The 26,138-nt window shown below is 50.8% G+C and overlaps 1 long non-coding RNA gene across 2 annotated transcripts; it reads right to left on the reverse strand.

The window, feature by feature from the left end:
- Positions 1–8,558: 8,558 nt before the first annotated feature.
- Positions 8,559–21,761, reverse strand: LOC144737985 (uncharacterized). 2 transcript variants are annotated; one of them, XR_013589121.1, is made up of 5 exons: positions 21,695–21,761; positions 20,716–20,815; positions 13,193–13,231; positions 10,183–11,657; positions 8,559–10,129 (listed from the first exon to the last, which is right to left on the reverse strand). It is a non-coding gene; the product is annotated as an uncharacterized LOC144737985 (long non-coding RNA). The 2 variants fall into 2 exon arrangements; XR_013589120.1 differs by having other exon boundaries at positions 8,559–11,657.
- Positions 21,762–26,138: the final 4,377 nt, after the last annotated feature.

Genomic DNA, 26,138 nt, shown 5'->3' on the forward strand with positions numbered 1-26,138 from the left:
ACCACCCTCCCCCGTAGAAAAATCCCAGCCGACCTCGGCTGACTAATAGCAAATCGTAATGCGGCGAACCGAGCTTCCCCCCCTAAAGGACACTAAGCATATAATGTAACAACAAGAACAACAACAACGCAATTAACATCAACGAACGTACAAAAGCATGCAATAAATACAACTGTAAGAAAAAAATAACAAGACAGCAACAATCAACGAAACGTAAGCGATTTGGAACGTGTGCGGGTCGCCGGCCCGTCCCGGACGGTCGGCGGCCCACTCGCAGAACGGGAACGCGATGAAAGTCGAGGAATGACAGGGGGTAATCCCCCTGTCGTAGCCGGAAGTCCACCGACGTCCCGTGTCCCTAAAGAGTTAGTCTTGGGCTTGTCCTGTGACCGTGCCCGCAGCTGGGTCGGAAGAGCTGCAGGGCTCGAAGGTCCCGCAGACCTGGCAGGCGTCCTCCGAGCAGGGCCCCTCGTCCCCCGCAATGTCACGGCCGGCCTGTCTGGAACAGGTACGACAGGCGCTCTAGCGAGATCAATGGACGCAGGCAGGGGAGAGTCAGCAGCAACAGACCCCGGCAAGGCAACATTGGGGGATGACGCATCATGTAAGGGAGCAACATATGGTTTCAAGCGCGACGTATGCACAACCCAGCGACGAGACCCAATCTGGACGCGTGCTGACTGTGGGTTGGGAACCGCAATGAGGCGTACGGGACCATGCCAGGGTTTGTGCAATTTCGGCGAGGTCCCCGGACGTACCTGTGGACAATGAAGCCAGGCTAGGTCCCCAACCTTCCAAGGGCACTCCCCCTCAGACCGTCGCGCATATCGCTCGTTCCGGGCCTGGGCTTTGGCCGTAGCCACGCGGGCATTCTCCCGCGCCTCCGTGACTCGGCGAACCGTGTCCTGAATGTATTCAGGAAGTGGTTTACGAGGTCCCTTCACCCCAGTTCCCAATTGCACATCCACCGGCGGCACGTTTTCCCGACCATACATAAGGTAAAACGGCGAATATCCTGTAGCCGCATGAGGCGTCATCCTGTATGCCGAAAGCACCCCGGGGATGTGCAGATCCCAATCTGATTGTTGTTCACTCACGGTATGGCAAAGCATGGCAGACAACGTCCTGTTCAGCCGTTCAACCATACCATCCGTCTGCGGATGGTATGGGGATGTCCGTACTTTCTTAGTCCCAAGGCCCGCGCACACTTCCGCCAATAATTTAGAAGAGAAATTCCTGCCCTGGTCCGTGAGGAGTCTCTCAGGCGCCCCCTTATCCATAATATACCCAAACAAAAAGGCGTCGGTAATGGCCGCGGCCGACTGATCGGGCAACGGCCAGGCCATCGGCCAACGGGAGAGGTACTCAACCCCTACCAGCAAATATTTATTACCCCTCGCCGATGGTGGAAAAGGTCCCAATATGTCCAGCGCCACCAATTCATTGACTCGAGACACCTGAATCGACTGGAGAGGCGGCACGTAAGGATGTTTCGGCGGCTTACGTTGTGCACACGCAGGGCACGCGCGCACGTGCCCTACGACATCTGTCGCCATGCCGTGCCAAAAATAATGACGTTGCAACGTCAACAAGGTCTTCTGCACCCCTAAATGTAAGAGAGTGTCACAATGGAGGGTTCTAATCAACTCGAACCGCAAGGACGTTGGTACCACCAGGCGCCAACGTTCCTGGAACCCCTCCCGCCACATAAGCAGACCATCTCGGAGAGCGGTTTGCGGCCCCACAGCCGTACTCGGACTCCCATTGTCCTTAGCAGACCGCTTCCGCAAGGACACCAATGACTCATCCATCATCTGTTCCCGGATCCAGACAGACCGCGGCAGATTCAAAACCCCGTCAGCCGGTCCCGGTTCCATCGGAGTGTCCGACTTCTCGACGGCCAACGTGAGCGGCTGAGGGGGGTTTGGAATCGGCGAACACCTATGCGTCCCCGACTCACATTTACAAGGGGCGCGCCGCGGTAATCTGGAAAGTGCGTCAGCGTTCGCATGGCGCACTCCCTTCCGATGTTGAATTTGGAAGGAAAATTCCTGTAGCGTGTCCAACCAACGTGCCAACTGTCCGGATGGCTGGTCAATTTTAAGGGCATATTGCAAGGCCGCATGATCCGTACGCACAATAAAAGAACGACCGTAGAGGTATGGTCGAAATTGCCGTAGGAAAAAAACAACCGCCAATAGTTCTCTGTGAGTGACACAGTAGCGGGTTTCCGCAGGAGACAAGACTCGGCTACCATACGCCACGACACGCTCTACACCCCCTTTAGACTGTGATAACACCGCCCCAATACCTGTGTCACTCGCGTCCGTATCAAGAATGAATGGGTGATCGAAATCGGGATAATCCAATGTTGGGGCCGTGGCCAATAGATCACGCAGACTCCGAAAGGCCGCCTCCTCCGGCTGTCCCCAAACAAACTTCCGTCCTTTACCCGTAAGGAGATGCAAAGGCCTCGCAATCGTCGCAAAACCCGGCACGAATCTTCGGTAATACGAGGCAAATCCCAAAAACCGCCGAACATCCCCCACGGTGGCCGGAGTCGGCCAATCCCGGACGCACGCCGTCTTTTCCGGATCCGTGGACACTCCCTCAGCGCTCACGATGTGCCCCAAATAGCGGACGGACCGTTGCAGTAGGTGACATTTCTTTGGTTTGAATTTCAATTTGGCAGAACGCATCCTCGTGAACACTGTCTCCAGCCGCGTCAAATGTTCATCGAATGTGCGGCTGAAGACAATGATATCGTCCAAATATATAAGACATGTCTCCCACTGCAACCCCGTCAAAACGAGCTCCATCAATCTTTGAAATGTAGCAGGGGCCGCATTCAATCCCATCGGGAGACAGTTGAATTGAAATAACCCCTGCGGCGTACGGAATGCGGTTTTCTCCCGTGAGGACTCGTCAAGGGGAAGCTGCCAAAATCCCGAAGAGAGGTCCAGTGTGGAAAAGAACTTAGCCCCCGACAATGCGTCGAGGGAGTCATCCATACGCGGCAGGGGGTACGCATCTGCCACCGATATCTTATTCAATTTGCGGAAATCAACACAAAATCGCAATTTGCCATCCTTCTTCTTAACCAAAACGACTGGAGCGCCCCATGGGCTGTTAGATGGCGATATAATGTCCGCAGCCAACATGTCTTCCACTGCCCCCCGTACGTGTTCTCGCTCCGCAGGACTCATCCGATGCGAATTTAATCGAATAGGGGCAGCATCGCCCGTCTCAATGTGATGGTAAAGCAAGGAAGTGCGGCCCAAATCCAAATCATCGGAGCTGAACACATCGGAATATGTCAACAACAATTTACGCAGCGCACCACGTTGCTCCATGGACAGGGAAGAATTTTCGTCACATAAATGAGCAACCCAACGATCATCCGAACTCCTTGGCTCGGAAACCCCAGCAACAACTCCCCGGCTATGTGGACAATCATGGGTCGCAAACGCCGTAGTGGCATGTGCCACAACCGTACCGGCCGGGACACGGACGTTTTCTCCCCCCGCATTAAGCACCTGTAAAAACGGTAATTGATCCGGCCGGACGATGGTCTGTGCCCCCACTAACGCCAACCCGGTTGATATCGTGGCGGACGGTGACAACAAGACCCCTACTGCTCCTAGCCGATCAGGCAGGGGCTTCCGATACCGCAAGGGTATAAGCATCTGTGTACCAGGTGGGATGTCCACAGATGCGACGGACAGCGCCTGCACTTGTACGGCCGAAGCAGGTCGCCCCCAGGGCGACGGCAGGAACGAGATTTGACGGCCCCCCGGCAGTTCAATACAATTCTCATTGATTTTGATCAAAATGGGCATCTTAGCCAAAAAATCGGTGCCTAACAAACAAGGAACCGCCAAAGATCTCGATATCAACACAACACCCGAGGCCGACACATCCCCAATAGATATCTTAGCATCCACCTGACCCACGATACCCATGCTACCCCCGTTCGCAGCGACGCACGACCCATAAACCGGACGCACAGCCCCCGACGGAATGCCCAACAGATGGAAAATGACATCCGATATAATAGTCGCAGACGCCCCCGAGTCAACCAAAATGCGCACGTCCACACCTTGTATGGACCCCGGTACAGTGGACGAACCCGTAGCGGCCGCGACAACTCTCCGTGCCAATTTGCGCCACTGCGTAACTGAATGAAAAGGCCCCGTCGATGGCCTTTCTTTAACAACAACAATAGGATCGCGCAACACAGGTGGTGGGTGAGGTGGAAAGCCTTGCCGAGTGTCTGGTGCGTGCCGACATGCCTGTTTCGGAGGATCTTTAGCCGACTTGACCGGTGCCGAGGCCTCCTGCTGCGGCGGAGCCGGGAAGCGGGCCCAGCAGTCTCTGGCGTAGTGGCCCCTACGCCCGCAGCGGAAACATTCGGCCTCGTTGCGCCGAAGCGCAGGCCTCGCCTCCTGACGGCCCCGTTCTGGTAGCACCGCGCGCGGTCTCGGCCCGCCGCGTCCCGTCCATGGAGCGGAGGCGGCCGTCAGTTGTTGAGGGCCCCGGTCATCCGGAACATAGACGGCCTGCGCAGGGTTCCACCCCAACGCCTCCCCTTCTTTGACGGGCCCCCCCGTCCACGCCGTCACTTGTTTCCAGCGACGGAGGTTGAATTGCGCATCGAGACACTTAGCAGCCATCCGGGAAGTTAGCTTCTCATGCCCACACACAGGCATGGGGATCCCTAGATCCCGAGACAGCTCCAACATTTTCCCTAATATGAGAGGCTCAAGCAGGTCCTGTGGCGTCTCAGGATAAGCTGCCATGGCCAGCTCCAGCACCGCACCCCTGAACGCCACGGGCGACTCCTCTGGTGCTCGTTGTCGTTGAGCGAATCGCCGATGCGCATCATCTGGTGGCTCATAAGCATCGGCCATTTCTTGAAAAACACCACATAAAGTTGCCTTCTTATCGGTCGCTATGGAACGGAAGAATCGGACAGATTCGTCGTCCAGGAGAGTCGGCAACACCTCCAAAGCCTCCGCATCGGTCCATCTTGCTGTGCGTACCGCCGCCAAGAAGCGGCAGGCGAACGCGCTCCAGTCCCCACCGACGGAAAATTCTTTAACTGTTGTAAGGTGGCGACTCCGACTCCTCTTCCCGCCGTCTTCCAATGGTGGTGGTTGTGATGGCAAATTCAAAATGGCGTCGGCCCGCGGCGTGGCCAAGATGGCGGTTTGGCGCCACGGAGCGCGCAAAATGGCGGCCTCTTGCCGCGTGGGCAATGGCGGCGGCAGGACAGGCAACGTGGCGGCCCGCGGAGCACCACTTGCATCATCCATCGTCCCTGGCGCGACGAGATGGCATAGATGCGCCAGGACGTCCTTAAGTGCCTCCAGTTGTACCGCCATCGCTTGCCATCGTTGATCCGCGTCTGATGATGTCGACGGACCCGCCACCGCGCCAACATCCTCCACTCCCGTTCCCGTGGTCGCCTCAGCCGGGCTCTCCTCCACCACCCCAACAGGATCCGCGGTTGGAGGGAGTTCGTCGTCGTCGGACGAAGAAGCCGATGCAGGCGCCGGATTAACTTTCTTCCTCACTTGTTTCGACATGCCGTTGCACTTCCGACACCAGTGTAATAAACGACTGGACCACGATGTCTGGCTCAGTGTCCTTTATTATTCGGTTCGTGCTGTACACCCACACGGCTGTCTTTACTCTGTAGCTTCTCCACGGTGCTGACTCCAATGTCGGCCCGATCCACAACAGCAGCTCCGCTGCTGTTTCTCTCACACAGCCCCCCTTGGCTGTACTCTCTGCTGCTCTTCTCCCTCCGCAGCTCTCACAGCTTCTTGCTCTCTCTCTCTCTCTCCGCAGCTCCTCCTGGCAGCCACACCGCTGCCTCTAACAAGCAGCCCCCTCTCTCTCTCTCTCCGCAGCTCCTCCTGGCAGCCACACCGCTGCCTCTAACACGCAGCCCTCCTGGCTGTCTCCTCCCCAGCTGCACACCACTCCGCAGCTTCCTCTTATCTTCGGGGTTGGCTCCCGATGGCCGTCGGCGCCCCCCCTCTCCACACTTGCCCGCGTGGCCTCACTCTTTTCCGCTCACACCCCGACTGCCTTCCCCTTCCGGTTTACCCGCTTAAAGCCCCGAACCTTCCCCCCACGTCACATGACTCCACCCCCCGTGACGTCACCTCCGGAAGGTCGCTTACGCCCGCATTACACATGGATCCAAAGTGTGCAGCGTGTAGTGAAGGTGAAAGTGTCACGTCAGTGGCCTGGAGGAAGAGGGGGAAAGTGGGCTGAGCCCCTCCACCTAACCACCCCTTCCCCTATCATCTAATTTTATCGTCATTATCGTTAATATTCAAAGTATGTAAAGGTAATGTAATATTAATGATTATCAAGTTATAGTGCAATGCACTGTATTTTATTCGGTGATTAGTTAATAAACAGACAGCTTAGTTAGCTATGACGAGTCTGGCCACAGGCGTGGTTCCCCTGACCCTCTATTTTCCACAGGCCACTGTACAGTGAGGGAAAAAGTATTTGATCCCCTGCTGATTTTGTACGTTTGCCCACTGACAAAGAAATGATCAGTCTATAATTTTAATGGTAGGGTTATTTGAACAGTGAGAGACAGAATACCAACAAAAAAAATCCAGAAAAACGCATGTCAAAAATGTTATAAATAGATTTGCATTTTAATGAGGGAAATAAGTATTTGACCCCTCTGCAAAACATGACTTAGTACTTGGTGGCAAAACCCTTGTTGGCAATCACAGAGGTCAGACGTTTCTTGTAGTTCGCCACCAGGTTTGCACACATCTCAGGAGGGATTTTGTCCCACTCCTCTTTTCAGATCTTCTCAAAGGCATTAAGGTTTCGAGGCTGACGTTTGGCAACTCGGACCTTCAGCTCCATCCCCAGATTTTCTATGGGATTAAGGTCTGGAGACTGGCTAGGCCACTCCAGGACCTTAATGTGCTTCTTCTTGAGCCACTCCTTTGTTGCCTTGGCCGTGTGTTTTGGGTCATTGTCATGCTGGAATACCCATCCACGACCCATTTCCAATGCCCTGGCTGAGGGAAGGAGATTCTCACCCAAGATTTGACGGTACATGGCCCTGTCCATCGTCCCGTTGATGCGGTGAAGTTGTCCTGTCCCCTTAGCAGAAAAACACCCCCAAAGCATAATGTTTTCACCTCCATGTTTGACGGTGGGGATGGTGTTCTTGGGGTCATAGGCAGCATTCCTCCTCCAAACACGGCGAGTTGAGTTGATGCCAAAGAGCTCCATTTTTTTCTCATCTGACCACAACACTTTCACCCAGTTATCCTCTGAATCATTCAGATGTCCATTGGCAAACTTCAGTCGGGCATGTATATGTGCTTTCTTGAGCAGGGGGACCTTGCGGGCGCTGCAGGATTTCGGTCCTTCACGGCGTAGTGTGTTACCAACTGTTTTCTTGGTGACTATGGTCCCAGCTGCCTTGAGATCATTGACAAGATCCTCCCTTGTAGTTCTGGGCTGATTCCTCACCGTTCTCATGATCATTGCAACTCCACGAGCTGAGATCTTGCATGGAGCCCCAGGCCGAGGGAGATTGACAGTTCTTTTGTGTTTCTTCCATTTGCGAATAATCGCACCAACTGTTGTCACTTTCTCACCAAGCTGCTTGGCGATGGTCTTGTAGCCCATTCCAGCCTTGTGCAGGTCTACAATCTTGTCCCTGACATCCTTGGAGAGCTCTTTGGTCTTTGTCCATGTTGGAGAGTTTGGAATCTGATTGATTGGTTGCTTCTGTGAACAGGTGTCTTTTATACAGGTAACAAGCTGAGATTAGGAGCACTCCCTTTAAGAGTGTGCACCTAATCTCAGCTCGTTACCTGTATAAAAGACACCTGGGAGCCAGAAATCTTTCTGATTGAGAGGGGCTCAAATACGTATTTCCCTCATTAAAATGCAAATCAATTTATAACATTTTTGACATGCGTTTTTCTGGATTTTTTTATTGTTATTCTGTCTCTCATTGTTCAAATAAACCTGCCATTAAAATTATAAACTGATCATTTCTTTGTCAGTGGGTAAACGTACAAAATCAGCAGGGGATCAAATACTTTTTTCCCTCACTGTACTTATCAACCGCGGATTTGCCTACCACGGCATTTTCCAGGAGCCTAACCCTCGCGGTTGGCGAGGGACTGCTGTACAGGCATCAGGGTCAGGATCGAACCCATGATCCTCCTGTATACCTTGTGAGGTAGTTAACATCTCGCAACTGTGGTTTCCTGGTGCCAATTGTGGAGACTTAAACTCCACAAATTGGATAGCATGACTCATTGATCAATAACTTAATTCGACGGAATTATTGATCGTCATTACTTCAAGCCAAATCATCATTATTTGGTGATACTGGTTTTACTATAAATGATCTTTATCCAAATCCCAATACAGTTTTGGAGGGTTCTGAATTGGAATTGTTTGGCCAAGTCCTCATTACGTATTTTGGAACGAAATAAACATTACATTCAAAAGTTAATGAGCATCAGAGAAATAAATCACGCGTGAGGAAAGGAAACCTTTCTATGTATTTATTGTTGAAGAAATCAGCAGATATTTCATATAAGAAGCACATGGTTGAGTTAAGCGGACCATCAGGTAAATAAACCTAAAACCTCGTCTATTAGAAACGCATTATATTTCTCACTTATATTACTCACTTGTAATGCTACAAGTTAAATTGCAATCAAACAACACAAATAAGCAGGTTATTGATTGACCGCACAGATTGGTGGAAATTTTTCATGGTTAAGCGATGTTGACAGATACCGTACAAATGCTAATCGGAATACACACTGTACGTCAAAACAAAAAAACTGTGTTTATATTGAACATCAAGCAGTGTAGGCACAATCGCGCTGGTACAATGTGCGCGTAGAGCGATTAGTTAAAGGAAAGGACCCCCAACTCCCACCCTCCCCCCTCCATTGGTCGCGGTGCAGCACGGCAGCAGACATCCGTCAGCCACCACCCCCAAGCCCTCTCAACTTCCTGAGTCGCGCATGCGCAGTTTGGCAAACAGTCACGGAGACACACACACAGAAACATGGAGACGTACACAGAGACACTGAGACCAACACAGAGCGACTACACTCTCACACACAGAAACACAGAGATGCACACAGATATGGAGATACACAAAAACACAGAGACATACACTGAGACAGGAATTGACTCGCACAAAGACACGGAGACACGCATGCAGAGACACAGACATGAATACACTCAGACACGGAAGCACAGACACAGACAACAACAACCGAGATTATCCATTAAGTGGCGGTGACGTCACCACGGCGCTTGTGCCAAGCTATGTGCATTTTATGGCCATGTGACGTGTCAAACGCCCGCTGGCAGGAGGTCACGGGACAGACCCAGGTGCCATGGGTTGACTGACTGAGATGACTGGAAGATGCATCAGCTGTGCCCCTACTGTCCCAGACACAGAGACAAACGAATATACCACGTATAACCTAAGCAGACTTTTTGGGACAAGTACTGTTAGTGAGCTCCTACGAATGCCTATGAAGACACAGCGACACACACACAGACACAGAGACACACATAGAGAGACACAGAGATATGGAAACAAACTCGGAGTACAAAGACACAGAGATACAAATACATTGAAACAGTTGGGCAAATGATTGTCACAAGTTGAGAGCACCAATTCTCTCTCAGCTACAATGCATTCTCACCAACTCTGTTAGGCCCACAGTGAGTGATTGGTTCAATGTGCCATGAAGAACGAGTAAGCTCGTTGAGAAGCACTGGTCTACGGAACACAACTTTAGGTGGGTCCAATTGCCTAATCAGAAGAGCAGCAATGACTTTTGTCCAGATTTGAGCAACTAAATTGTTAACAATTAAATTAGAATTCAAATATCAACATCGCCCCCTACGGACAGATGATGGCCCAATTGCAGACCGGGAATACGTCACGTCGTGCCACACTGACACAGATGTCATCAGGAGATAATCTATGTTAAATAGAACTATAGCTGGACATTGGGGTAATTTATATATAAACTAATTCATTTTTTGAGAGTGCCTTCACTCAAAGTTATTGACATAGCGAAGAACAGATCTGTCGGAAAGACAGCATTCAGACGCTGTCTTTCCGACAGACCTGTTCTTCACCTGAAGACGGATGCTTGCGTTGTGGCCAAAACGTCGTGAGAATTGTATTTTATTGTTTTATTTTTATTATTTTATTATTTCCCTTCTACGTGACTTTACCGAAAGAACCAAGAAGATGAATCCCTGCAGTCACGAAAGCTTTAAATCGAAATTTATTGACATAGCTTACAACACGGTGACAGAATATAAGGATGTAGTTGACAGGGGGCGTGCTATGAAGATTGAGGAATGAATAACGATAGAGTGGTGCTTAGGGATCATGAGAGGGCCACAGGGGAGGGACTGGAAGGAGTGGATGGGCCATGGGAGGGTAAAAAGAGAGTGGGCAATAGAGAAGAGGTGGTGAGGCTACCTTCACCACCACCAGCTGCTGCCGCTGCTACCATCGATCCAGTTCTGGCCACCGGCCCGCCCCCAAGTGCCATCCCCTCGTCGCGGCAAAGGTGGTGCCAGCATGCCTCAGCGCGTGGACCACGTAGGCGAGTGCCAGCGCAGACCCCACGTGGCAGGCCGCGAGGCCAGCGCCAGCCCCGAGCGCGAAGACGCACGGAGAGTGCCGCTCTGCCTGGCGGTGGTGCTCGTGGTCATGGTGGTCGTGGTGATCCACACCGCCACGGTTCGTGCACTGGGACAGAGTGGGTGTGCGGTGGCGAGCGGTGGGGTCGGCGGGGTCGGGATTGTGGTCAGCGGGACGGGATGTGGCGTTTGCCATGAGGGTGGAAATGGTAGTGATGGAGCTTGTGGTTGGTCTAGTCGTGGGTTTCAGAGTCGTCGTGATTTTTTTGATTTCTTCATCATGGCACAGGTTTTCGAGATTGATGTCTTTTATTTTTTTCTTTGACCCTGTACACTCTGCGTCCCATTGATAGCTCTTTGTTCCATCCCAGTAGTAAGATTTTTGTCCGTTGCTTCTAAGCCAGGAACTTAAGTAGAAAATATCACATGACTCGCAATTCCAGGGATTGTGATACCGTGCGAGTTTTACCAACTACGCTCGAAAGGAATCCTCCACGCACTCTCTGACTCCCGTTACTCCTCAGTCACCATCACCGAATCAGATTCTACAAAAAAGTGCTTTTTTAACATCAATTGTATTGCAAACTCGTATGAGATTCCCAAAAGCATTCCAATCAAAGCAGTTGTCTTGTACAAATGGACATAAAAAAATGTAAGATCATTCTCCACGGCTTCACGTGATAAAGAGGGTTGAGGTTATCTTGGCTGGGATGCCTGCCAGCTGGTTGCTGTGTAGGTACAGCCACACCATGTCTGTAGGGATAGCGTCAGGGACAGACGTTAGCCTTCGATCCTGGCAATAAACGTTGCCTAATTCACAACCACAGACGCCTCCATCTCCACACGCGGGGCTCCCGGCCTGGGCTCCAACCCACGCAGATGCGGAGAGAATCAGAGCCCAGAAGATCCGAGCCATCGCCATCGATCGCTTCATCGTGGCCAGCTCAGTGCTCAGCTCCCTGCGAATAAACCAAAGCCCCCCCCCCCCCCCCCGTGTGTGGGTGCGGGGTTAGCGATATTGACAAATAATAGATACCAGACTCTTTGTTCATTATCAGAATTGTTGTTTATCTTGGAAGATTTCGATGAGCTACGAGAAGATTCCCACGAGCTATAGCTCTGGGTGTATGCATGTATGGTGAACTTATTTCGCACCGTACGTAGCCGGCTTTGCTAATCGGAGGTGCTGAGACATATTGGCCGCAATATCAGAGGCATTTTATACTTATAATTTACTTATTTTTTACAATTTAATGAATGCACTTTTTGTAATACGATTGCTATTTACATTCGAGGTGAGTTGTAGAAATATATCCATAAACCCAGTCTCAAAACACCGATCCCGAAATCCAGTCTGATTGGTGGCTTGAAATGTGCTTTACATGTTCAGAAGTTAACAAGTTTATTTCTCAAGTAAAGCCCACTTTACTAAGAAGTTATTCTTCAAGGGCGACTCGGCTGCCATACAACATTCCACAATTACAGATTTTTAATAAACTTAATGATAAAAATTGCAATTATGTTGTAAAACACACTTAAACTTTAGTGATTTTAATGAGAGTCAGTTTACATGAGGACAGAGATGGCAGGATGGAGATACCAAGAGATGAAACTAGGTGGCTCCAAAACTGTCGGGCAACTACATTAAAGTATTTTAATCCCACATTGTGTGCGAAACCTGGTAACTATTAATTAATGCAGCTATATCGCTTGCAGCTATGTATAATGACTAACATTATCAGAAACTGCAGCAGCAGCAACTGCAGCAGCAGCAACTGCAGCAGCAGCAACTGCAGCAGCAGCAACTGCAGCAGCAGCAACTGCAGCAGCAGCAACTGCAGCAGCAGCAACTGCAGCAGCAGCAACTGCAGCAGCAATCCTGCATAATGCACATGCATATGTAGTACTAATCACATTCCTGCATTTCCCATAAATATGCTAAATTCCTCTTGATATGCAAATTCCTTTGTCAAGGCGCCCAGCTTATATATATGCTCCAAGCTCGTGTGCTGTTTAATTCAGACTCTGTCGCCTCGACGGACCTGGTTTTCACCTGAGGACGGCTGCTTGCGTTGTGGCCGAAACGTCGTGAGAATAATTTTATTATGTTTTATTTTTATTTTATTACTTCCCTTCTACGTGACTTTACCGAAAGAACCAAGAAGATAACATTATCTACTATATTTTCCACATACACTGGCTAGGTTTCTCCTTAATTATTGTATATATTTCTGGGGGTCCAAGCTGACCAAAGCTCCAAACATTATCACATTTCGCTTAGCTGGGGCCTATTGCCTCTCCAGAATCACAAGCCAGGAAGCAGGAGGTGGGCAGACAGAATCATGGTGAGGGACACCCAAGGGCTAGAGTGAACATTTTAAAACATATATTTTTGGCTATTTCAGTTACAAATTAAATCAAGAGTTTATGGTGAAACTTCATTTAGATGTCACTTAAGTGTATGCTCATAATTGTGTTAGATCAGTGGTCCTACCGGTAGTCTGTGATGGCTGTGATGTGAACGCAGGTTGTTCTGGAAATAACGACAACGTTTATTATACCTTTTATTACGGACATTAATTAATATCTTACATTTTTTGAATAAAAACAAAGAAGTTGGGTAAACTACCCCTGTTTAACTACCCTAACCCTAAGATCTAAATGAGCCCCCAGTAAAAATAAGGTGGGTTAACGTTTTATGTTGTGGTCATATGAACCATGTTGTAATTATGAGTGGTATTTATAGAGAAGAAGTGAATACGTTCTGTCACCAGCGGTGGGTGGCTTGGTGGACCGCAGAAATGTTTGCAATCGGCCGGGTGGTCCACAGGCCGAACAAGCTTGAGAAGCACTTCATTAGACAAATGTTTGTGCACAGAATTTGCTGGTTTTGTGCTATGTTACAGGTAAGGTGGGGGCAGAATTAAAAAAATGGAAAAGGTAGGATTCCAGAAAATGTACATTTATCAAATATAAATATGTATCTTTGTGGAAACATGCTTTCAAAATGTGTAAACTGATACTTGTGGGCAAGAAAGTGAATGCCTCTCACATCGAGTTAGATGTCATCAGTTAAGTGAATTTACGAATATTATTAGTGAGACGTTTACCATAGAAAAGCATTGTTAAAGTACTTAAACGAAGATGTTTACATTTTCCTTTCGTGTTATGTTAATTTAGTAAAAACAAAAGCAACCAATGCTGACTGAGTTGAAAATAACATTTACATTCTCGTCTCTAGTGAGTGACATTATTTATTTAACCATCTGAGATCCCCCATTGAGATCCACTGTCTCGAGTGACTGACATCCTTAGTTTAACCCAGATGAGAGCCCCTATTGAGATTCACTGACTCTAGTGACTGACGTCCTTTATCTAACTCAGATGAGAGCCTCCATTGAGATTCACCGTTTATTATTAATCAGCATCTTTTAGAGGATAACTCCTTTATCTGCAGTAATACGGGGACCAATATCCTAAAGTCCGTGGAAACCATCTGCGATTTGACTCCTCTTCTCGGCAAGGTAAAAACTCGCTATTCTGGTCAATTAACGGCACGATTCCCCTTTATCTTCTAAAAAATAAATTGGAGCGCGGGTCGTTAAAGAACCACGCATTTGCACACCAATGGGAACAGAGTGTGGAAGAGATAAACTAAACTATTTAAACTAAACTTTTTTATTTTGTGTTTAACCAGGCAAGGCCCACTGAGCTATGTAGCTCTTTTTCTGAAGTAACCTGGCCACAAATGATAACTCAACGAAGTGACTTATCACTTGAAAAGGTATAGCAGCCACATACTCTTAAACGCGTGTTTATAAATGTGGAAAGATAAACCGGAGGACCTGGAGAAAAATCCACACAATAATGGGGAGAGAGAGACACACAAACACCAAATATACAGGCGTCAGCGTCGGGATCGAACCCACGACCTCCTACATACCGGGCAAGAGAGTTAACATCTTGCAAATCGGGGTGCCAACTATGTGTATCACCGGAATCCATGGAAGACAGCAAATTAAAGTTACAGTAGCAGTTGGAATGACTACATGCAATGTGGGAGAAGCATCTAATGCAGGGTTATTGAATGAATATCATAGACAGCATGGCAGGAATGGCTATGATCGCCCACGTGTTTGAGAAAAGGCAGGGCACGTAGTCACAATGCACATAGACTAACGTTGCACATCGACTAACAATGCACATAGATTAACACGGCACGTACACTGACATGGCACGGAGACTAACATGGCATATAGACTAACATTTCCCATAAAATAACACGGCACATAGACGAGCATTGCGCATAGACTAACATTGCCCATAGACTAGTATTGCCATATATTAACACTAGTCATAGACTAGCGTTGCCCATAGACTAACACGGCATGTAAACTAACACATTACATCAACTAACTTTGCACATAGAATAACACGTTACCATACATAGCTGGCGTGACCAAAAAGATCTCCAAAATTCTAAACAAACATAAGATCCAAGTCCGATTCAGTACAGTGCATAAAATCCGTGATCTGATTCCATCTGTGAAGGATGTCGTTCCTGACTTACAGTATCCTGGAGTCTACAAATTGAGTTGCATTTGTGGTGATTGCTACATTGGAAAAACGAAACGTCATGTTTCTGATCGTGTCCGCGAGCACAAGTCAGATCTTAAACACGGCAGAACTGATTCTTCTGCCGTGGCCGATCATTGCTACAACTCGGTGGGCTCTCATGAAATTGTCTTTTCCGAGACCAAGGTTCTCTGCAAACCTCCCGGCTACCATCAAAGGTTTGTACACGAAGCCATACAAATATACAAACACAGACATAATTTCAACCGTGATGATGGGTACAAACTTAGTAATCATTGGAAAGATGTTATCAACCACGCAAAAAAGACTTAATCACAAATTTTTTGGACCATCTTATCTGACAGGCACTATTTTACTGTACTTTACCGAGTGTTAACATCCCCAGTTATTTTAACAGTACTCTCTTCATTGTTCAGCCAGCATTGGTATAAACATGGGCATTTTCGTTCTTTTGTCTATCATGTGTATCAGACCCCCCCTCCCCCTCTCTCTCCATTGTGTTGGCGTGTGCAGTAATTGGCCGCTTGCGCACAAGCGCTTCCACGTCCGTCGCCCACTCTTTTGGCCTCGCCCCCCCCCCGCCCCCCCCTCCCTCCCGATACGTTCCATTCATTGGCTACCATAGTCTGATGAGCTCCCCCTAAGTTTGTACCCATCATCATTTTCGTTCTTTTGTCTATCATGTATATTAGACCTCCCCTCCTCCTCTCTGCCCATTGTGTTGGCGGGTGCAGTGGCTGGCCGCTTGCGCACAATCGCTCCATTGTGTTGGCGTGTGCAGTAATTGGCCGCTTGCGCACAAGCGCTTCCACGTCCATCGCCCACCCTTTTGGTCTCGCCCCCCCTCCCTCCCGATACGTTCCTTTCATTGGCTACCATAGTCTGATGAGCTCCCCCCTCCCTCTCCCTCCCCCCTCAACTCGCTTTTAAGGGATTACATCTTGAATCATTGCCTCACTTGATACAGCTAATCTGGCTGTGACGGTCCCACCTGATGACGGAGACTTGTGTTGCCTCCGAAACGTCGTGATTTTTGTTTTTATTTTATTTTACTTTCTACGTGACTTTACCGAAAAAACCTAAGAAGATGATTCCTTGCAGTCACGAAAGCTTCAAATCTAGAATAGAATAACATTGCCCATAGACTAACACGGCACATAGACTAACATTGCGCATAAACTAAAATTGTCCATAGACTAACACGGCACATAGGCTAACATTGCCAATAGACTAATATGGCACATAGACTAACATTGCCCATAGACTAACATTGCCCAGACTAACACGGCACATAGACTAACATTGCCCAGACTAACACGGCACATAGACTAACATTGCGCTTAGACTAACGTTTGCCATAGACTAATATTGCCCATATATTAACATTAGTCATAGACTAACGTTGCCCATAGACTAACACGGCATGTAAACTAACACATTACATCAACTAACTTTGCACATAGAATAACATTGCCCATAGACTAACACAGCACATAGTCTAACATTTCACCTTGACTAACTTTGCACATATAATAACATTGCACATAGACTAACATTGCACATAGACTAACATTGCGCATAGAATAACGTTGCCCATAGACAGACACGGCACATAGACTAACACGGCATGTACACTAACATTTCACATAGAATAAACTTGCACATAGAATAACATTGCCCCAAAACTAACACGGCACACAAAATAGCATTGCCCATAGACTAGCACGGCAAATAGACCAACATTGCACATCGAGTAACATTGCCCATAGACTAATATTACATACATATTAACATTAGTCATAGACTAACACTTCACAAACACTAACATTGTACGCATACGAACATTGCACCTAGACTAACATTGCCCATCGTTTAACACTAACTTAACCAAGATAGCAGTTTACAAATTCATCTATCTGTGCTTTAATATACCCAATATTTATGAATTGTTTCTATTTAAATTATGTTATTAATGTATTATAAATGAACTTGCATTTAGACCATTTGGCTGCCATAATTTTCCACATGTATGTATGTATGTTGAACGTTTATGGCACCGTACTTAGCCTACCGCTCTAATCGGAGGTACGGGGGAAGGACAACAAACTAAATACAAAAAACAGTTCTAAAGAAATTAGTTTTCAATTAGATTCATGAAAAGAGGATAGCTCCAATGGCTTCCTAATTTGGGAAGAGCGTTCCAGATGACTACAAAAGCGCATCTGAAAGCGTGCGTGACAGTGACCGTCTTTGTCCGATGGCTAGCCAAAGCCACTGTGAGGATGACCGGAGTTCGCGTGTTGGATTGTGCTACTTGACGAGCTCAGCAAAGTATTGTAGTTCATTTGTAGCAAGCACAATATGTGTAACGAGTGCGACCTTATAACGTATTTGTTTGGCAACCGGAAGCCAATGCAGCTCAGTGAGCACGGATGAACCTCGTCGGATATTGCAGTACCCGTCCTTTTCCTGTACTTCCGATTAGAATGGTTGGCTACGTACGATGCCAAATAAATTCCCCATACATATGTAATAACAGCTATAGTGGGTTCACGTGGGGGATTGGCTTGCCGGTCCTGCTTGTAGCCAATAAGGGTCGAGATAGGGAGCGTGGGGCCGGCGTGATCACGGCATGTCATCAGGGGTGATTGGCCCAGCCATTGGGGCCCCAGCTAATGGGGATCCGGATAAGAGGCGTGGTCCCGGGAGTGACAGGGAACCATCGAGAACGGTCGAGATTGCCCATGGAGGATTGGCTGGGGGGACCACGTGACGAAGGGATTAAGAGGGAGGAGAGAGGGATGATCGAGAGGAGACGGGGAACTGAACGGGGTGAGAGCCACGCGCGAACGGGGCTCCGGGTGCCACGTGCGCGGTGGGAGTTGTGGGAGTCTGCCGCTCTCCGTTGTCTGCCAGCAACGGAGCGAGTGGGAACAAGTGTACCGTGAAGTGAAAATAAAGAAGACCGATTCCGAATCCGTCTCCGGAGAATTATTACACATACATACCGCAACGTTGTGGGCAGGAGTGGATAAAATGATAGCTGATGGTGGTGACAATGGATGATCATGCTAAACCTAATTTCTTTTATACAACTCTCAGTGGAATTGGTGGTTATGTATATATAATTATTTTCCACGCCCGATCACTCCCTGTTAGCATATGAGGGTACACATAGAGTACACACTGTACACACAGGGTACACACAGGGCACACACAGTGTGTACACAGGGTACACACATTGTACACACAGGATAGACACATTGTACACACAGTGTACACACAGGGCACACACAGTGTACACACAGGGTATACACAGGGCACACACAGTGTACACACAGGGCACACACAGTGTACATACCGTGTACACACAGTGCACATACATTGTAGTCACAGGGTAGACACATTGTACACACAGTGTACACACAGGGCACACACAGCGTACACATCTGGTGCACACAGGGTAGACAGTGTCAAACATTGTACACATAGGGTAGACACATTGTACACACAGTGTACACACAGGGCACACACAGGGTACACACAGTGTCACACAGTGTACACACATTGTACACACAGGGTAGACACATTGTACACACAGTGTACACACAGGGCACACACAGGGTACACATCACGTACACACAGAGTACACACATTGTAGTCACAGGGTACACACAGGGTACACACACAGGGTACGTACAGTGTACACACAGGGTACACACAGGGTACATACAGTGTACACACAGTGTACCAACAGGGTACACACATTGTAGTCACAGGGTACACACAGGGTACACACAGTGTACACACTGCGTACACGCAGTGTACACACATTGTAGTCACAGGGTACACACAGGGTACACACAGGGTAGACACAGTGTACACACAGGGTACACACAGGGTACACACTGTGTACACACAGGGTACACACAGGGTACACACAGGGTACACGCACGGTACTCACAAGGTACACACAATGTACACAGAGGGTACACATCGGCTACATATCGGCTACACACAGGGTACACACCGGGTACACATCCAGTACATAGGGTACACACAGGGTACACACAGGGTACAAACAGTGTACGCACAGAGTTGTTACATGTATTTTATGCAGATCACAACGGGCAATTTCGTTAATGTTCACAAATGTTCAAACTGACTGCCATTAACATGAATGCACTCTGCACGAATTCTCTTTGGGAATTAATTCAGGACGTTGTTTTTTTGTAATGCAAATTTCATGGTGTAATCTTTGAAGGTTGATCTTCAATTCTGTTTTATTGTCTCAATTTATTCGGGAATGCTTGGGTCGAGAGTTTGTGAGGATGTGAGGTGACCCCCCAAGTTGGTAGAAGAATAGTAGATCATCAATAATTACAATAGATACAATATTAACTTGACGAATAAAAAATGAAAAGGCCATAATGCTAGTGTTTAAAAAAATAACGCGAAATAGAATCGAAATCGTTCTTGATCCTGCAGAAACCCGATGAACTACAAAGCTATTTTTTCATAGATGTTTAGTAGGGGCGGGCCACAACGTTACAACAACAATACAAAAACACAATAACAGTGCAAAGTATAGGACAGGTAAACAAATCAATAAACAAATATACTAAAAATAAACTATTGTTTATATTTTACCAAGTGAAGCCCACTTAACTATTAGTTATCTTTCAGAAGCAAATGATAGCTCAACGAAGTGGCTTATCGTGTGGAAATTTAAAGCAGTCCATTAATCGAAATCTAAATAACCTCATGTATTAATGTTAAACTTCCTTGGTACCGTATGTAACAAACCGTGATAATCGGCAGTGCGGGCGGAAGGACAACAAACTAAACACAACAAACTGTTCATTATATAATTGAGTTTTAAATCTAGATTTTAAAAGTGGATAGTTCCAGTAGCTTCCTTATATTAGCAGTATGTATCCTGACTTTTGGACCATCCTGTATTAGAGAAGTGGCTATTCTCGTCCTTGTTTGTCTACTGCTGTATTCCTCCTTCTTGAATGTAGTTTCAACCGATTAACCCCCTTGGCTGACCGAACATGGTTCTGATAAATCAATGTTCGAATAATAAACATCAACATTTTAACCATTTGTCCATTTAATGAGGTAGCCTAATTAGCTGCTAGTAACAGCAAGCGAATACAAAAAATCAACGGACGCTCTGCATGCATAACGTAATGTGTTCGTGCTGGCTTGTTACTCTTGTAAACCACATTGTTTACTATCAATGAGTTTAGAAAGGTCTTTAATTTCGTTCTAGCTGACCATATGGATTTAGAATGTATCTTTGTTATCTTATATTTACAGATTCATACGTGAGTATTCACCAACGACTCGAATGAATGATATAATTTCACACATTTATAAATCACCTCACGTAACCCCTGGGACATTACCACTTACCCCCAGAGGTCCGCGTACCCCTGCTTGATACTCGAAACGCGTGATGTTGATTATAAATGTGGAGGGAAGAACCGGAGGACCCGGAGAAAAATCTCTTTGACTACGGGAAGAGACAGAGAGAGAACACACAGACTCCACATATACAGCAGCAAACATCGTCAGGGTAGGCGATCACATTTCTGCCATTAACCGTCCATGACAGTTTCATGTGTTCAACATTTGCAAAATTCGACCGCTAATTTCTACCTCTGCTGCAAAAGTCGTCATCACTCCCTTGTCCATACTCGTCTGGCCTACTGCAACTCGCTTATGCCCGGTCTGCCCATTTACTCCTTTTGACCCCCATCGACAAATCAAAAACAACTCTGCTCGGCTCATATTCCATCTTCCCTACAATTCCCATACCTCGGCTATCCTCGCGAAACTGCATTGGGGCTCTCTGTCTACTACCGCTGCCTGTTCAAATTCCTCACCCTGCGTCTACAAATCCCTTCATGGTCTTGCCCCACCGTGTCTTGTCACTCTTGTATCTGTCTATGTGTCGCCTTCTTGCCCTTCACGTTCTCAATATTTGTTGTCTCTCTCTCTGTTCCTCCTTGTGCTCAATCAACGCTTTCTCTCTTCTCGCCCAGCACCCCCTACATTGGAACAAACTTCCCCCTCCATATTAAGCGGTAACCTTCGCTCATAACCACCACTACTCTTACTGTTCCCTCTTCATATTTCCATGACACGGCTATTACTCATTGACCCCATTAATTAAATCCATTCATCATCATCTCCTGTCAAAAATTTCGCTTTCACCAAATCCACACATCATCACAGATGCGCCCCCATTGCTTCCTCTAATCCATTTCATTTGGCCTCATCTCCACCATTATATTCACATGTACCGTTCTTAATTATCTGTAAAACGCCTGAGATAAGATGCAATGTAAATTACGGTAAAATGACATTTCACGTCTCCTAGCCACCGTACCTGAGTGTGGAACACGAGGCTCCCGGTGGCGACTCTCCTCGCCTGCGCTCTTCCTGCGCATTTGTTGTGCCAGACTCCACCTCCTGATCCCTCCCCCTCAACCCAACTCTCCAACCCTCACCCCGACTCCCTCACCCCGACTCCCTCACCCTCACCCCGACTCCCCAACCCTCACCGCGACTCCCTCACCCTCACCCCGACTCCCCAACCCTCACCCCGACTCCCTTACCCCGACTCCCTCACCCTCACCCCGACTCCCCAACCCTCACCCCGACTCCCTCACCCCGACTCCCTCACCCTCACCCCGACTCCCCAACCCTCACCGCGACTCCCTCACCCTCACCCCGACTCCCCAACCCTCACCCCGACTCCCTTACCCCGACTCCCTCACCCTCACCCCGACTCCACAACCCTCACCCCGACTCCCCAAACCTCACCCTGACTCCCCAACCTTCACCCCGACTCCCTTACACCGACTCACTCACCCTCACCCCGACTCCCCAACCCTCATCCCGACTCCCTCACCCCGACTCCCCAACCCTCACCCCGACTCCCTCACCCCGACTCACTCACCCTCACCCCGACTCTCCAACCATCACTCCGACTCTCCAACCCTCACCCCGACTCCCTCACCCCGACTCCCACACCCCAACTCCCCAACCCTCACCCCGACTCCATCACCCCGACTCCCTCACCCTCACCCCGACTCTCCAACCATCACCCCGACTCCGCCACCCTCACCCCAACTCCCCAACCCTCACCCCGACTCCCCAACCCTCACCCCGACTTCCCTCACCCCAACCCTCACCACAACTCCCCAACCCTCACCCCGACTCCATCACCCCGACTCCCTCACCCTCACCCCGACTCTCCAACCATCACCCAGACTCCCTCACCCCCACCCTCACTCCGACTCCCTCACCCTCACCCCGACTCTCCAACCCTCACCCCGACTGCCTCACCCCGACTCCCCAACCCTCACTCCGCCTCCCTCACCCTCACCCCGACTCTCCAACTCTCACCCCGACTCCCTCACCCCGACTCCCCAACCCTCACCCCGACTTCCCTCACCCCAACCCTCACCACAACTCCCCAACCCTCACCCTGACTTCCCTCACCCTACCCCTCACCACAACTCCCCAACTCTCACCCCGACTTCCCTCACCCCAATCCTCACCACAACTCCCCAACCCTCACCCCGACTCTCCAACCCTCACCCCGACTCTCAAACCATCACCCTTACCCCGACTCCCTCACCCCGACTCCCTCACCCTCACCCCGACTCTCCAACCATCACCCCGACTCCGTCACCCCGACTCCCTCGCCCTCACCCCGATTCCCCAACCCTCACTCCGACTCCCTCACACTCACCCTGACTCTCCAACCCTCACCCCGACTTTCACACCCTCACCCCGACTCCCTCATCCTCACCCCGACTCCCAACCCTCACTCCGACTCCCTCACCCTCACCCCGACTCCCAAACCCTCACCCCGACTCTCCAATCCTCACCCCAACTTCCTCACCCTCACCCCGACTCCCTCACCCTCACCCCGACTCCCTCACCCTCACCCCGACTCCCTCACCCCGACTCCCTCACCCTCACACTCACCCCGACTACCTCACCCTCACCCCGACTCTCCAACCCTCACCCCAACTTCCTCACCCTCACCCCGACTCCCTCACCCCGACTCCCTCACCCCGACTCCCTCACCCTCACACTCACCCCGACTCCCCAACCCTCACTCCGACTCCCTCACACTCACCCCGACTCCCTCACCCTCACCCCGACTCCCCAACCCTCACCCCGACTTCCTCACCCTCACACTCACCCTCACCCCGACTCCCTCACCCCGACTCCCTCACCCTCACACTCACCCTCACCCCGACTCCCTCACCCTCACACTCACCCCGACTCTCTCACCCTCTCCCCGACTCCCCAACCCTCACCCCGACTCCCCAACCCTCACCCCGACTCCCTCACCCCGACTCCCTCACCCCGACTCTCCAACCCTCACACCGACTCTCTCACCATCACCGTGACTCCCCAACCCTCACCCCGACTCCCTCACCCCGACTCCCTCACCCTCACCCCGACAATCCAACCCTCACCCCAATTTCTTCACCCTCACCCCGACTCCCTCACCCTCACCCCGACTCCCTCACCCAGACTCCCTCACCCTCACCCCGACTCTCCAACCCTCACCCCAACTTCCTCACCCTCACCCCGACTCCCTCACCCCGACTCCCTCACCCTCACCCCGACTCTCCAACCCTCACCCCGACTCCCTTACCCCGACTCCCTCACCCTCACCCCGACTCCCCAACCCTCACCCCGACTCCCCAACCCTCACCCCGACTCCCCAACCCTCACCCTGACTCCCTCACCCCGACTCACTCACCCTCACCCCGACTCCCTTACCCCGACTCCCTCACCCTCACCCCGACTCCCCAACCCTCACCCCGACTCCCTCATCCTCACCCCGATTCCCCAACCTTCACCCCGATTCCCCAACCTTCACCCCGACTCCCTTACACCGACTCCCTCACCCCGACTCCCCAACCCTCATCCCGACTCCCTCACCCTCACCCCGACTCCCCAACCCTCACCCCGACTCCCTCACCCCGACTCACTCACCCTCACCCCGACTCTCCAACCATCACTCCGACTCTCCAACCATCTCCCCGACTCTCCAACCCTCACCCCGACTCCCTCACCCCGACTCCCTCACCCCAACTCCCCAACCCTCACCCCGACTCCATCACCCCGACTCCCTCACCCTCACCCCGACTCTCCAACCATCACCCCGACTCCCCCACCCTCACCCCAACTCCCCAACCCTCATCCCGACTCCCCAACCCTCACCCCGACTTCCCTCACCCCAACCCTCACCACAACTCCCCAACCCTCACCCCGACTCCATCACCCCGACTCCCTCACCCTCACCCCGACTCTCCAACCATCACCCAGACTCCCTCACCCCCACCCTCACTCCGACTCCCTCACCCTCACCCCGACTCTCCAACCCTCACCCCGACTCTCTCACCCCGACTCCCAAACCCTCACCCCGACTCTCCAACCCTCACCCCAACTTCCTCACCCTCACCCCGACTCCCTCACCCTCACCCCGACTCCCTCACCCTCACCCCGACTCCCTCACCCCGACTCCCTAACCCTCACACTCACCCCGACTCCCTCACCCTCACCCCGACTCTCCAACCCTCACCCCAACTTCCTCACCCTCACCCCGACTCCCTCACCCCGACTCCCTCACCCCGACTCCCTCACCCCGACTCCCTCACCCTCACACTCACCCCGACTCCCCAACCCTCACTCCGACTCCCTCACACTCACCCCGACTCCCTCACCCTCACCCCGACTCCCCACCCCTCACCCCGACTCCCTCACACTCACACTCACCCCGACTCCCTCACCCCGACTCCCTCACCCTCACACTCACCCACACCCCGACTCTCTCACCCTCACACTCACCCCGACTCTCTCACCCTCTCCCCGACTCCCCAACCCTCACCCCGACTCCCCAACCCTCACCCCGACTCCCTCACCCCGACTCTCCAACCCTCACCCCGACTCCCTCACCCCGACTCTCCAACCCTCACACCGACTCTCTCACCATCACCGTGACTCCCCAACCCTCACCCCGACTCCCTCACCCCGACTCCCTCACCCTCACCCTCACCCCGACAATCCAACCCTCACCCCGACTCTCTCACCCTCACACTCACCCCGACTCTCTCACCTTCACCCCGACTCCCTCACCCCGACTCCCTCACCCTCACCCCGACTCCCTCACCCTCACCCCGACTCCCTCACCCCGACTCCCTCACCCTCACCCCGACTCTCCAACCCTCACCCCAACTTCCTCACCCTCACCCCGACTCCCTCACCCCGACTCCCTCACCCTCACCCCGACTCTCCAACCCTCACCCCGACTCCCTTACCCCGACTCCCTCACCCTCACCCCGACTCCTCAACCCTCACCCCGACTCCCCAAACCTCACCCCGACTCCCCAACCCTCACCCTGACTCCCTCACCTCGACTCACTCACCCTCACCCCGACTCCCCAACCCTCACCCTGACTCCTTCCCCCTCACCCCGACTCCCCAACCCTCACCCCGACTCCATCACCCCGACTCCCTCACCCTCACCCCGACTCTCCAACCATCACCCAGACTCCCTCACCCCCACCCTCACTCCGACTCCCTCACCCTCACCCCGACTCTCCAACCCTCACCCCGACTCTCTCACCCCGACTCCCAAACCCTCACCCCGACTCTCCAACCCTCACCCCAACTTCCTCACCCTCACCCCGACTCCCTCACCCTCACCCCGACTCCCCAACCCTCACCCCGACTCCCTCACCCCGACTCCCTAACCCTCACACTCACCCCGACTCCCTCACCCTCACCCCGACTCTCCAACC

The sequence above is a fragment of the Lampetra planeri genome, chromosome 76, assembly GCF_965212315.1.
Source record: "Lampetra planeri chromosome 76, kcLamPlan1.2.h2, whole genome shotgun sequence".
NCBI classification, from domain to species: Eukaryota; Metazoa; Chordata; class Hyperoartia; order Petromyzontiformes; family Petromyzontidae; genus Lampetra; species Lampetra planeri.